The following is an 11204-nucleotide window of genomic DNA, read 5'->3' as shown; positions in this document are numbered from 1 at the left end:
ACAATAAATAAATAAATTAAATCCCCTTCTTCTTCTTCCACTCCTCCTCCTCAGCAGTGATGACAGTATAAATGTCTGACTGCAGTTATGCATAATGCAATAAAAATAACCCATAATTTTCTGTTACTTATCACAAGGTAAAATCCTATTTTTGACATGAAGAAGATATATTTTACTATTATTTTCTTCACTTCAGAGAGAACCTCTGGTTGTGCAGAGTGTGGGAGGCTGTTTTCCAACAGCCCTATCATGACACAGTGTAAAGGGATAGATTCAGCACAGCAACAAACAAGATCTGAGCAACTGTGGGACTGCCAAGCTGTTTCTGAAGCTAGTCTTCTTGCGTTAGTGTTTCTACCACCAAAGATCCCTGGCAAGCTAAATGCAATTGAAGCTAAGTGAAAATCCAAAATGGCTCGATGGGAGATGTGCAGAACATGGATGCAAACTGCTTTTGAAAGTTCTGAATGAAAATAGAGGGCATCAGGCACTGATAGGAAGATTTAAGGAAAACTAAATAGATAACTGCAGTTGGAAACTGCCTGAATGATATGCTTGGAGTATGTGCAAAATAAGACTGGAAGTGTTGCAGTGGGATTTGGAGTGAGTGGATCACTTGGAGCAGGCCCGTGTATGTGACTGGCTTTGCATGCAGAAGCAAATCTGAGAGAGAGGAAAGATGTGAGCTCAGTTTCCCATCTCAACAGTCAAGCTTTATTGCTTGCAAGTAACCACATTGTGCCTGTTCTCTTCAACTCCATTGAACTAAGATGATCCTCTGTCTTTCAGGTGTATTGTGAGGATGAGAACATATGTTTTTCTCTGTCAGAGCTTATCAGAACAAATTTAAATGGCTTATATATATATATATATCTACAATACGTTGTCCTTGGGGTCCACTTCTTTTTGTGCTGCTTGTATTGATTTTATGGTATTTCTCTCCAGAGTTTCAATTAAAGTAACTTCACAAATCAAAGTGAAACTCTCAAATTTTTCCCCGCTTCACCTGGTTTTGATGTGAAACTGCACACATTTCTCATGGCTCTTTAGATCACAGACTCTGCTTGAGGCTGGGCCCCAGTTGACTGAATAGTTATGCAAACATTAGCAATTTTTCCCTTGAGCTAAGTTTCATGTTTGTAATGAAACTTGAACACAGGCAAATTTGGTGTGGTTTTCATTGCAAACATGTAGGCAATGCAAGAAAGCTGTGCATTTTCCTGTCTACTCTTTGGAATGATCTATTTTTTCTTTTTTCTCAGGTCTCCTATGTTAATGCTATTCCAAAGTCAGTGTTAATATGCAGTTTCATGTTTCTGTTAGCCATCAGATAGCGCTTGTTGAAATTCTACAAGGCATTTTTACTAATTTGGACAATTTGAGTTTGGCCAGTGGTTTGCGTATTGAGATTTTAGCCAACACATGAAAAATTCTCCTTTTTCTCCTTGGCATTGTCTGAAAACACAAATGTACTTCTTTTTTTGATTGTTTGTTTTCAGACATGCATCATTTGAAGCAAAAGGCCAACTGATGTGTGAATGCTTAGTGCCCTTCTGCCAGGTTTTATATTTGGGCTGGAGTGGTGGATGGCTGTTCTGTTGACTGGCAAGTATTGCAATTACACAGAACCCTCCCACCCCCTTATGGCACACTTTCAGTGTTTAGTGCTATGATCTTCAGTGAAGGATCCTTGCCAGTTCTGAGCAGTGCTAATTTCCATCAGATACATTTATAAAGAGTTCAGTTTAAAATTCTGTCATTAGATATATATTATGCTAGGAGGAGTCTAGGTTGTTCTTTCAGGGTTTCAATAGGGTTTTTTTTTCCCTCTCCATTTCAGTTCCTTCCTTAGCCTGTAAAGAAAAAGTAATTGCCTATGGAGCTGAACAGCCTGTGGGAAATCTTACATCTTTGCCCTTATTTTCCCTCCTTCAAGAAAACAAACAACCAAAGTAACTAACAACAACAAAGAACAAGGAGTGAACTAGGGACTGCATCTTTAATCTTGATTTCTTGAGCTGTCTTTACCTTTATTCAATTAGAGGCAGAGCAGGAATTCTTGGTATTAGTCTGCAACCCCAGATGACACAGTTTTATATAGAAAACAGGACAGAAATGTTTGCAGCAATTCTGAAGCTGCAGAAGTTTGTTGATGGTTGTCCTTGCCCCATGCACTGTCAAAAGCTCTCCTTCTTCTGTATATCTTGACAGAAGCACTATGTTATGTCCATTGTTTTGTCTGTTTAGCTTAAATTTCCATGGAAGGGGTTCATTTGTTCTGAAAAGTGGGGATGTTTTTGAATTATTTTGTCCCTCACTACTTAAGGATATATCATAGGAAAAAACAGTGCTGTGGTTCTCCAAATCTGGCCTTTTGCATCCTAGTACGTAGGTGGCAATGAATATCCAATGCTTTCCAGCATTGCTAAGCAACTGTTTATTGCCCAGAGTAGTAGTTGTATAGAGGGTCTATATTTGACTATTGAAGGGAATCTGTGTCCTGCAGCGCAGTAGGCTTAAACTAGATATTAGGAAAAAGTAGAAGTGTCGTTAGGCATTCAAATGGGCTGTTGATGGAAGTGGTGGATTTTCCATGCCTGGAGGTATTTAAGAGACATGTGAATACAGCACCAAGGAACATGGTTTAGTGTTGGGACTTGGTAGGTCAACTTGATGGTTAGACTTGGTGATCATGAATGTCTTTTCCAACATAGATGATTCTATGATTCTAAAAGAGAGCTCACAGGAGACAGTTCTTTTAAAACACACGGATGTTATTTGTGTTTTCCAGTGCATAGAAACTAAATACTCTTGTTTTGCTAGTATAACTTTGATTCCTATACTGTGCAGTGTTAGTCTAATTGTGGGCAAGCATGTGTGCACATACATTACTGCTGCAGATTTTTCCATTGACACCTGCGCAGTCTGAAAGCATTAGAGCTGTGACTGTGCACTGAACATGCTACAGCTGTTCTTGTGCTACTTCATCCTTTTTCCTCCCTGTGTTCACAGTGAGATGACCTTTGTCCAGAACTTCCCACATGAATATGGTTAACATTTCAGATGAATGTTCATCTGATGAAAGAGAAACAGAAAATGTCTCAGTGATAAAGCTACAGGTTTGAAGTTACTCTTGAGCATGCGTCAAATACAAAAACCATACAAATGCAAACTTTTATGCCTGTTACATCTCATTATAGATGCATGATTTTGTGTACTGGCTTCTGTCCAAGTATTTTCTGTTGTACACTGGTTCAGCAAATGAGAGTCCTGTATGTGAATGCAAGAGTTTAGATGAAATAAGTATTGTGTGATTATACTTAGTGATAAAGGAGAGATGTTAGAAGATTCTGTAAAACATTTGTGGAAAATACTTATTTGTTGGTAGCTGCAGAGAAAAAAACAGCAGGCAACAGTATGCTAGTGAAATACATGTAGAATATGTATGTACTTGGGCTGTAGCTGCTTTATGAGAGCTTAATTGTGCTTTTTTATCCATCTGCCCTCCAGCTTGGCCACACAGACAGGAGAAGAATTGCAGCATGCAGCAGATACCACTGCAAGCATGCTGCTTCTTAATTTTTCCTTCAAGTTATTGAGCTAAGCTTGTTTTCCTTTTCAAGGCCTGTACTTAGTAACAGCTAGTAGACTTGGGAAATTAGGGCCCTGACAGTTTTACTTTGTCTGTTCGCTGTTCCACTAATATTGGCATCTTTTCCACGTTTGTTTTTCAAAAGATCTCCCACTTGTTTTCTTTTCTTGTTTTGAAGAGTGTCTGCCCTCACACCTTGCCTCCAAAGCTCAGACTGGATCCTTCACTGGTGTCACTGGAATGGAAATATTAGAATTGACACACAAACCTGAATTGTCTGCATACCATGGTGATGCTCACTACCCTGAAAAGGGAAAGAAGAGTCCCTTTATTGAAAATGCTTTACTTGTGTTTTAACAAAGAAGTTAGAGATCTAATAGCAGCATTTATTCATATTTGCTTGGCAATTTACTGTGAGCTCTCAAAAAGACTTGTAATTTCAAATATTTTTTTATGCAGTGACATAGTCACGCACACAGATTTAACTGGAAGTTCATACAACTCCACCAAAAAGGCACAAACTAGACACTGTAGTTGTCTGCAGTTTTTCTCCTGCAAGTTCTTTCTGTAGCTGCCCAAATATCCAGGAAAATTCAGCTGTGAATATTTTGTTAATGCTTTTTAAGTTCAGAGATTTCTATTAGAAGGTGGTGCAAAGATGTTTGTCCTCAGTGCACGGTTTCTTTTCTTTTAGAAGCACAGATAAAAGAGGTTCTAACGTATCCAGGATGTTTAATGTTGCAAATTAGTAGCTTAATTTACCTCATGCTCATCAGATCACTTGCTTTCTATGAATCTCTTTTTTCCTGACTCCCTAAACTCACTATTTTGTTTCTATGTTTTTTATCAGACTGTATTTTTCTTTTCAAGTCTGTATATTTTTGATATTTCTTTGCTGCTTAAATAAGATTTTCCCCTGATTTAATATAGTAAACAAAACCAAGGACAACATGGAAAACATCTGAAAAGATTAATGCCAGCTGCAATCATGTCAGCAGTGCAGTTTATATTTAGAGGGGAAGCGTGCTGGAGAGGAGGTGAAGAGTTCAGAGAGGGATTCAACCTGAGTGCTTGAGTTTGAGGGAGGGCTGCTGCTAGGTTTGAACTGGGATTCCCAGTTTATGTACACGATGCCCCTTTCTGCCTTTTTAAAGGAGCTTTTCCCCTTGTAGTCTTATAAGTACTGCTTGGAAAGAGGAAAATGCACCATCAACCACTCCTTTGCTGAGAAGTCCCAAGTTCAGACAAAAGGAATTTTTTCAGTGCTCTATTCTTTCAAGTTATTCAGCGTGAAACTGACTCCCAAATCTTTACTCTGCTGGGTGCCTCACAGACTTCCATACTCACTGTGAGTCTTGCTGTCTCGATACTTACACGTTACCTTTTTAACATGTGTTGCTCGCTCAGCCCGTGATTTATAGCTTTATTCCTATAGCTCTGTTGTCATGGAGCAAACTATTTATGGATCCCCATGTTAGAGAAGAGACATGACGTTGACAAGATGATCCCAAAGCAAAATTCTGGCAGAGCAAGGTGGGAGCAAGCCTCTAAGGGGTTTTGATAGAAACATAGCTGAACTTTGATCCTTTAATAGGGTTTGAACTCAGCTATCATGTCAGTAGCCTTTGTTGCAATATTTCTACTTCTTGCTGATCATTTCAGGAGAAAAATATGAGACTTTTTGAGAATGTTATGCTACTTCTGCTTCTTGTGCAATAGCTACAAAAAGAAAGGTCTTCAAAGAGTTGAATGCATGCAGACAGACATTTATTAAAAGATCTAATTTAATGCCTTTTAAACATAAGGAACGTAGAGAGATGTGTTGGTGAATGAAGGTTCTTTACTCAGATTTGTTGAAAGGGAAGATTAGAAATTCCAGTTAGTGGAAAACTGGAAACCTTAAGATAATAGTTCTGTAATGTTATAATTCAGAAAGATGATGAGAAAATCATAGTTTCCTACCTGTTAACACTGCAGATAGTCTAGCATTCAGGAACTGAAAAACAAAGCCATTACCTCAAATGATGCCATTTATTAGCTGAAGGAAGTAAAAGCTTTCACAACCAACCTGGAAGAAATATAGTCATGCTGCTTTTTAAGAAAAATAATTTTAATTTTGCATTTGGGAAGGCTATGATGAGTAGGTCTTATGCCTGAATACACAAGGAAAACAGCTGTCATATTCACATCAGCGTGGCTTAATAGCAAAAGACTTTATAAGCACAGTAATATCTCTTACCTCTTTAAAAGGGCTTTTAACATTTCTGGGATGTTATAATGTAAGCAGTTGCCTGTATGTCACTGTCTGTCAGAAGTAGCCCTTCCTGAGGTTTTCCTAGCTTTGCCTTTTACCACTGCCCTGCAGTGAAGGGGTTAAGAATGTGCAGGGGTGAGTCTCCTTGCTGAATTTATCTTGGTAACCCAAGATCTCCATGAATGTGGAACACTGTTACTACCACAGCTATTCTTGTATTGGCTTCCCCACCAAGTCCTGACATGCTTTCATCCATGTGTGCTTCTTGAGTTTCACTCCAGGGGGAAGTTTGAGGGAGATCCGGTGACAAACAGGCCTCAATCCCTTGCATGCTTACCAAATCAAGTTGTTTACATTTTCCACGCATCTTGCTTTTATTGTTCTGAAACTGTAATTATCTTAAATTTTACTATACTCTTGTACTAATAAGAATTGAAAATTATTAGAACATTTCCATTAGAAATCAGAAAACTAGCACAAACCTTGTTTTTGTTTCTGATCAGCATTGAACTGTGCAGGTAGACAAAGGACAACTTTTGCTTATGCTCACAGGAGTTCAGTGGATAGAAACATTTAGCTATGGAGTCTTTGCAGATGACAAGTGCAGAGCTGAATTATTGCAGGATCGTGATGGAAGGCTGAGCTTGTCCTAGCTTTGGCAGTTCTTGATCATCTTGGTGATCTTCCAAGGGACAGTGACTGCTCCTATGAAGACAGCAACTTTTGATCTTTAGCGCATGAAGAAATTTTAATGTGTTCTATTTAATGTAGATACTGGATCATACTAGAATTTGATTCAGTATATGCTGTGGATTTGGAAGAAATTTAAACAGTATTTCTGCAAACTTTCTCCCCAACCTGCTCATTTGGCTGGACTAAATAAATAAGTAAACAAATCTCCATGAGCGTTTGTTAAATCCTAGATCCAAATATCTCCATCAAAAGAATACTAAAAATTGGTATCCAGCCAAACTGACATGGGAATAGTAACTGATTTCTATCTTACCTGTGGAAACCACTACATGCGTATTTAGCCATAATAAATCCTTCAGAAAAACATTTTGATTTATGGCTAACTAGAGAATTTGTAGATAAATAGGTTTTTAATTTAACTTGAGGACTTTGAGTTTATCTAAAAAAGATGCAAGCATAAATATTTTCAAACTTAAATTTAATATAAAAAATTTGAGTGCCAAAATTCAGACACACTGAATATCTATCTGTGAAAATAAATAATGGAGTTTTTCTTTCTCTGGAAAAGCAAATCATAAGTTTAGAAGCCTAATTCTAGCCTTCCAATTAAAAAAAAAGTATTTCATCTAAAATGTGATATCTCTTCAAATAATTGCCTATACTGTTGTTTTCAGAAATGTTTTGAGGTCACTGGGTATGAAGTACTGGAGAGCTGTAGCATATAATTGCTTTGAAGGAGGAGAGCATTTTGGGTTTTATTTTATTTTTTTTATCAGGGGACAGTATTTTTAACCTGCTGCCTTAAAGCCGGAATGGTGCTCAACTGCTAACACCATAGTGATGAAAGATATGAGTAACATAACAAGGAAAAACAAGTGCCTTGATGTACTTGGTAGTAAATGTACCCATCAGTGTTATTATTATAAGGGAACTTCCTTTTTTGGGAAAAAGAAAAAATCTGCTCAGCATTTAAGCAGAAGTTCCTTCCCAATTCTGTGTGAGGAGAAGCTCACAGACTGTGGTCTTCTCAGTGAGCTCAAGTAATGCTCACTATAAGCCTTGACATATGTTTGTGTTCAAGTGTGTATTAATGAAAAGTACCAGAACTCTTAGTATTTTGACTCAAATTCTTTTGGTTTGATAAGCCCTTCTGTGCCTCATGGGGGAGCTGGAGTTGAAATACTCTGAAGTATCAAGGGCAATCTAGAAGAGTGCAGTTGGTTTCCATCTTCTGAGGGTCTGTTAAGATTCCTTTATCTGAGAGCTTTTTGGTATGATGGTGCTGAAACAAGAGGATTGGTTCTGCTTTGACTGCTTGTTCAGTTGGGATGGGTTGCTGATGTGACGCACCTATGGTTGATAATATGTATCTCAGTGGTAAAAATGCCAACTGATAATCAACAAGAGTACAAATTCCATAAAAATGTCTCCACTTTGTGTTGCATAGGAGCAAAAGTAACTGGCAAAGAACATGACAAGTCTGAGGATTGTTCTTTTTCTTATAACTTAAAAATAAATTATGAAGATGGTGACAGTCTTTATTTGATGTGTTCCTAGCGTTTAATAAATAGAAGTGAGAACTCCTCAAAGGATGCTTAGCTTTCTTCTTTGCTGGACTTGTCAGTCTCTCTGTATGGAGTGCATGAGAAAGGGGTGTTCACACTTCAACATCCCATTTTGCCTAGAGGGACATCAATTCAGGGTAAACTGGTAGGATCTGAGTGCACAGTTGTTGCACCTGAGCTGGAATTACTGAAAGATGTGTTCACAGCAGGATATCTGAGGGGACTGAACCTTCTCAGGAGCAGGGTCTGAGTTTTTTCAATCTTTCATCACATTTAAAATGAGGATACTCCTAAAAATTTTGGCCTGTGTTCTCTAGTACATTGCTTACAGATATCTACCAGCTACCATAGCAGAGCTGTAAAAGTTCAAAATTTTCTTGAGTCTTCACAGCTCTGGAATGGCACTTTTCTGCCTTGCCTTGGAAAGGACAGTGGCTTCCTCACTTTGAAGACCACTAGCAGCTTTCATCTGGTGAATGTCCAGGTATCAGAGTGAATGTGAAATATGGGATGTTTGGGAACACGAAATGAATTGGTATGGATGTTATGTACACGTAGTCAGTATGCAGGTTGGACCTGGTGATCCTTATGGGTCCCTTCCAACTCAGGATATTCTATGATTCTACACTGATTTTCTCCCAGCCTCCAGGCAGGTTCTCTCTTCTGGCCTTGTAGTTATTTCACAGGAGCAGAATTGCATCCCATCTAGCCAGTTAAGGCCTCCTCAGGTATAGAGGGGTGGAGTAACTGCTACAATCTCTCTATCCAGCCAAGGAAACAGGAGGGTCTGGACTGGATGTGTTTCAGATCTGACAACATTTATATACTGCTCTGCTGGCTTTCAGCTAATGTTCAGTTCTGGAGTGAGTGCAGCTAGATGATGTTTGTTAAAATAGCCCTTGTAAATGAAGAGACGTGAGCCTTTTCCCGGCAGCAGCTGAGATGGCTGAAGAGATTTAGCAGCACCAACTTTGTTCCAATTGCAATGAATAACCCCTGCCGAAGGCTACACGTTTCTCTGTTCACCCAGTTGTGCTACTCTTGAAACTATTCCCAATTAGCAATTTCAATCAAAATGAGCTGGGCTGACACAGACCAATAATTAAGTTACTTGAATTATCTGGGCTTTTGAATGAAACACAATGGGGATGACCACTGAAGCAGCTCATCCAGCAGATCTGAGGAAACAGTAACCTTTGGCAGAAGAGCACTGAAGAGTAACTGGTGTTTGGTTAGAGGCTGTAGTCCACTGAGCTGGCACTGCTGCAACTGGAAGAGGACGGGCATAGACAACTCAATCTGTCCAGCTTCTGCCAATGAGCTGAGAGCCAGCATTCACTGCTCAATCCTTTTCTCCTAGGGGTAAATCTAAGAAGAGATGCTAGATAGTCAGCTCTCTGCTCAGCCTGTTTACCAGGCTACACAAAATGCAAGTTCTATTTCTCCCTTCTCAGAATAAAGACATCTTGTGGCAAGCCTCTCATGCACAACTGGCAACACTGAAAGTGTGTACAACAGCTTATGCTGCACTGTTGTTTCAGACAAGGTAGTGCTACAGATGCTGTACACAAATAGTCGGTTTCTTGCTCTTGCTGGGATCTCAGCCGTTTTAACTGCTGCCTAGCTTCTCAGAGAGGAGAGAAAAACATGTATCCTATCTCTTCTTTTCATTTATTAGCTGGTAGGTAATTCTTCTCACTACTGAGCAGCTACTTCAGCAGTATCCCCATCCCCCACCCCCTCAGAAGCATAAGAGTTTATCTGTAACTCGCTGTCAGTAACAGAAGAATTTACAATTTGAGCCTCTTACATGCTTAAAATCACATATTTGTGTGTTTTGTTTGTGTTTCTCTGCAGCAGACGGAGGAAAACCTTCAGAATATGCTGTTTCTCTTCTGTTTCTAAGAGCTTCTTGGGTTTCTGCTTAAAGCTTCCAGCCTTGCTTTCTACTCACTCTAACAAGAACAAAATCTCTAAGATTTGCAAACATTTTTACTTAAGCTGGCTGCACTGATAGATTTTCTGGCATGAGTTCTGTACACACTAACCTGTTCTCACTTGCTTGGGCTAGAATGATCCCTGGGGAGTGTTTTGCAGGTTGGGATTGGTGGATGTGCATTGTACTCACCCAGCTCAGCTTCCCTGCCCTGGAATGCCTTCCCTCTGCAGCCAGCCTGAACAAGACCTCAGCTTCAGTGGGGTGCAGAGTGAGCACAGCAACTGCTGCTGTGAGTCCCCTTCACAGGAAGAGTCCTCTTCAGCCATAGCTAGTTTCCCTGCAGGCCACGAAGAATGCACAGTACTGAGCATTTGTAAAAACAAAACTTAAACAAACAAACAAACAAAAAAAAACCCCAACAACAGTCAAACTACGGTTAGATTTGAAGAACTTTTGTTGCAGTTTTGTTGCTAAAAGAGTAATCCTCATCTCAAATGAAATTAATTTAAATGTTGCTGCACCCCTTACATTTTTTAAGTAGTGTGGCAGATTTGGTCTACAAATAAGAATTGAAAGGTTTCCCATCTTGAGGGCTGAAAGGGGTAGCTGGGTTCTCTCTGGGGCAGCCTAAAGCCTGATGTTCTCTAGATAACATATGGGATACAAAATAGTTAGACACAGCCCCCGAACTATGGTACATGGCAGAGTGTGGATGGTAATATTCTGAGACTTTTTGGCTCTCTAGGAAAGTGTGCCTTGCTACCTAGATGTCTTTTAAAAAAGCTTTATTAGTGTCCCTACTATGCATTAACTACGCACTCAGGAACTGAAGTGAAAGCCAGGCTGCAAAAGGAAGTGAGAGTGCAGTCGTGATATTTCTTAGCTAAAATAGCAGATGCGTATTAGCTCCAAGAAGGGCAAGCATGTGTCCAAGGTCATTGTTTCACCCTTGGCTGACTGAGGTCCTTAGGGGAATCTTGGTTTTGCCAGAGTGTATTTAGAGTCTCTCTGAGTTGCACATCGTTTCCCAGGTGCATCTTGTTTTCTGAAGTCTGCTCTGAGTCTCAGTGCTCCAAACTGCTGCTTTCATAATCAGCTTTGGCAGACTGTGCCAAGAATTAGTTTTTGCGGATCCTCCATACAGGAGGAAAATCTCCATGT

At 39.5% G+C, this 11204-nt stretch overlaps 1 long non-coding RNA gene across 1 annotated transcript; it reads right to left on the bottom strand.

The window, feature by feature from the left end:
- Window positions 1-2663: 2663 nt before the first annotated feature.
- Window positions 2664-10357, bottom strand: LOC136048567 (uncharacterized). Its single transcript, XR_010622192.1, has 3 exons — window positions 10233-10357; window positions 5832-6551; window positions 2664-3075 (listed from the first exon to the last, which is right to left on the bottom strand). It is a non-coding gene; the product is annotated as an uncharacterized LOC136048567 (long non-coding RNA).
- Between the last annotated feature and the right edge of the window lie 847 nt (window positions 10358-11204).

Source organism: Cyrtonyx montezumae, unplaced genomic scaffold (genome assembly GCF_038088225.1).
Source record: "Cyrtonyx montezumae isolate F1298 unplaced genomic scaffold, pur_monq_1.0 scaffold_0, whole genome shotgun sequence".
Lineage (NCBI taxonomy): Eukaryota > Metazoa > Chordata > Aves > Galliformes > Odontophoridae > Cyrtonyx > Cyrtonyx montezumae.
The sequence above is the reverse complement of the archived record's forward strand: the minus strand, read 5'-3'. Positions and strand labels throughout refer to the sequence as shown.